This window comes from Pleurodeles waltl, chromosome 4_2, assembly GCF_031143425.1.
Source record: "Pleurodeles waltl isolate 20211129_DDA chromosome 4_2, aPleWal1.hap1.20221129, whole genome shotgun sequence".
NCBI classification, from domain to species: Eukaryota; Metazoa; Chordata; class Amphibia; order Caudata; family Salamandridae; genus Pleurodeles; species Pleurodeles waltl.
In genome coordinates this window covers 1,012,332,870-1,012,336,481 of record NC_090443.1, presented here as the reverse complement: position 1 = coordinate 1,012,336,481, position 3,612 = coordinate 1,012,332,870, and the positions used below count along the sequence as shown (strand labels likewise).

Sequence of the window (3,612 nt, the reverse complement as noted above, 5' to 3'; positions counted from 1 at the left end):
CTCACAAGATATCACGCGTCTCTCTGTAGCGCCCCCTTACTGCTCAACAGTTAGTTATTTTCCTCTCAGGGTCTTTCCCTTCACCCCCTCTCTATCCCACCCCCTCTTTCTTGTATGTCATCTCTCCTCACGTTTTTAGGGACACAGAGACGCTTTTCACTGTCGTCTGCTCCACTTTCAACACTAAATATTTTTTTTTTTCAATTATGTTGCTTTCTTTTCAGCCCAGGGGTCGCAAGCACAGTGCTGGGGGCACAGGAGGTAAGCTAGGGGTCTCAGCTTCAACCCCTGGAGACCCCCCAATGACAGCCCATCCTCTCTGCACACAACAGATCCGGACAGAGCGGCCTGGAGGTGTTAAGAAGCCATGAAGTGTGTGTGACAAGTTTAACTCCACAGAGAACAAAGTCCGTCAACAGCCGGAAATGATATTGTCCAGTTGCTGTCTATGGGCTTTCTGGTGTCAAAAACAGTAAGAGCCAAAGGTCTGCCGGATGCAAGGAGAAGAGAGAGGCCAAGAGGGGTTTTAAAGAGACACGTGAACAGCCACTAATGCTGAGACAGGCCCTCTGGAGAGGTGGAAACACCTCTGTGAAGTTTACACTCATTGTTTTGCAGCTGTTTGTAAAATGGTTAATGAAGAAGACTGAAGAGTGGCGGATTTGACAGCGCAGAAGATTTTAAAAAAGTTTAAAAGAAAAAGACCAAATTTTTGTAGGAAAATTAAGCAGGGATGCTTCATCGAAGGCTGCACTACAAACAGACAATTGGCAGAGAGAGAATCAACACAGAGTGCGTTTAATCTGCAAAAATAGAGAAAAGTGAATTAAGGCAAATGAAAAGAACGAAATAACTGTCTGTCACAGTTTGACCATGCTCAGGGAACACCACAGACACAGCAGTTATATGTGAGTTTCCGTAGTGTAGTGGTTATCACGTTCGCCTCACACGCGAAAGGTCCCCGGTTCGAAACCGGGCGGAAACACTTTTAAAACTTCCTCCTCACTTCTTCTGATTCTTTAATATATATGACCAAGGATACTTCTGCGCTACAATTTTGATGGAATTCATCCATATAGTAAAACATTTCAAATCAAAAAGATAAGCTACTAAACATGATGTAAACGCTGCAAAATATATATTAGCTCGCTTTTAATTATACTGGACTGAACATTTAAAAATAATACAAGGATGAACAAATTAATGACAGAATGTCGCAGTATGATCCTTGACAAACTTACATCATTTTCATGTCTTGTGAGGTATGGTACTTGAATAAAAGCATTGCACAGGTTCTACCGAGATTTGAACTCGGATCGCTGGATTCAAAGTCCAGAGTGCTAACCATTACACCATAGAGCCTTCCGTGACTAGGTGACACTTCAGTTAGTAGTGAAATGACAGTTTCCTGCAGTGCGCAGTTATCCTGGTAAAAGTCCTGATGTTTTTCAGATTTTAGGTTTCCGTCTGGCAGTGTGTACGGCCGATACCCCCTGAGTTGTCGAGGATCACAGGTGCTGCACATGTCACAAAGGACACGACCTGCCCTCTCTCTGCACAGTGCGCTGGGAGCCGACACTAAAAACTTCTGGGTTGAGTGTGGGAGGAGACACTCCCTCGGTCTCCAGGACTGATCAACAACTGAGTGTGAACACAGGTGTGAATAGAACTTGTCCAAGTCTGCAGGGCGGAGCAAAACGTGTCAGTTGTAAATTATAACACAATCTGAGCTGTGGGCCGCCTCAGAAGAGGGGTAGGGTTTGTTCTGCCCCCCCCCCCCCCCCTCACGCTTGTCTTGTTTTCATTCAGTTCGTTACTGAGAATTTGTGTGATTGGGGCAAATCATTTCACCCACTCAAAGGGCAGCTGTAGAATGTACACGGGCTGCTCGGGGAGTGTGTAAAATATTTCAACATCAACCACCTTTACACACAGCCGTGTACTTTGACAATAAATCATGCAGTATGTAAATCAATGTACACGATGACTCTTGCATAAAACAGTGGGGGTTACAAGGTGTAGGAGTCACGCCCTTCGTAGCTGACTGTGCCACATTACAAGAAATACAGTTAGTTTACTGCAAGGAACACAAAGCCAATAGGTCTCGCCTTTGTGAGCGCTACTGGCTTTGCCAAGTTGAAAGTAAAGAAAAAAAAAGTTGTACGACACAGCCAGCATTGATCACTTCATAGCGCTTTTTTTACATTCATCCATGCTGCACTGAAGCCAGTGCTGCTGTACAATGTGACCAAAAAAACATTCACAAAACCAATAGATCCCACATAGGCAAGATCTATTAGCTTTGCCAATGCTTGTTTGCCATCTGGAGCCGTTGTGGTACTGCCATGAAAGAGCTGCCAACAATAGCCAGGCCCTGTTCAGACTGCAATTCGGGTCATTGTATTGTATTGTAATCGTATTTATATAGCGCTTACTACCCCTGACGAGGCGTCGTCATTCACACTGCTGTCAAGAAACCAGTAATGTTTTATAAAAACACGGCTGAGTGAATTGAGCTAAAAAAAGAAAAAGTGTTTGCTTCTTAAGTGCATTTTTCAGTCCCCCCTGGGGTGGGATTACATACATTGCACCAATGGTATTGCAGTGTTGACCCAACCCTTCTGCATTTCTAGGATGCATATGTTACACTTGTACTGATCCGGTTTTGTGATGGCATTTGAAGCACATCAACGTGCTAAATAAGACATTTGCGCTGACTAACCAGGGCAAAGACGTTCAAATTACGATGCCCAATTGCTGTAGCATCAGTGCAGGGTACGTAATGTAGCGCCTGGGGTCTAGCTTCTGTGCCCCAACCATAATCTCCCTTCTGGTGATGCGCGTCACGAGCTACACTTTATGTGGAAGCGCGAGGGCATCCTGAAGACGTCAAAGACACGCAGGCAGCCGTGGGACTGACACTGTGCTCGAGAGCGCCTAGCAGCAGGGTTTCTAGGTGCTTCCAGGGGGTGAGCTGATGGCTGCCAGGCCTTTGCTGGGAGCCAGGGGTGGTCTCGCCTACCGGGGGACGAGGAGTTTTCGCAACAGATGCTTGTCTCAGAGAGGTGGGATGGGCTGGGGCAGAGTCAGTCATGGGCAGCCTCCAAGTTGGCTCACTAGTAAAGTGCCCCCTGCTGGTACCTGAGCATGACTTGCAGGTCACATTCTTAAATCCAAACCGAGTGGGCTCGACGCTGCTTCCTTACAAGGTATATAAAGTGGCTGATATGTATACTTGTTATTTACGGTGCTATGAACGTGGCATATGGAAATAGCAAACACTTTAGAAATCAGGTCACTTTCCTTTCCTTTTGTTGCACAAGAGCACAGAACCGGATGAGCAGCTCCTCACGTGCACTGTGGCTGGCCAGGGATGGACACTTTACAGAACCAGTGCTGAGCCTCTTAGGCAGAGCTGGATCTGTTCATGTCTGTGCAAACCCTGGGCCTGCTCACATCCTGGCAAGCTGCAGACAATGTTGGGTGTAGCCTTAAATGTGAAATCGTTCCAAGTTCCCACTATTTGTAGTGAGTTTAATAGACACTGTCTCTGGCTTCCTTCCTGCTTGAGGCCAGGTAGGAAGCAGTATCACTCTCCCCCATCCTGTGTGT

At 46.3% G+C, this 3,612-nt stretch overlaps 2 non-coding genes across 2 annotated transcripts; one reads left to right on the top strand and one right to left on the bottom strand.

The window, feature by feature from the left end:
- The first annotated feature begins 912 nt into the window (after positions 1-912).
- TRNAV-CAC (transfer RNA valine (anticodon CAC)) lies at positions 913-985 on the top strand. Its single transcript has one exon. It is a non-coding gene; the product is annotated as a tRNA-Val (tRNA).
- Positions 986-1,290: 305 nt separating this feature from the next.
- TRNAQ-UUG (transfer RNA glutamine (anticodon UUG)) lies at positions 1,291-1,362 on the bottom strand. The gene has a single exon. It is a non-coding gene; the product is annotated as a tRNA-Gln (tRNA).
- Positions 1,363-3,612: the final 2,250 nt, after the last annotated feature.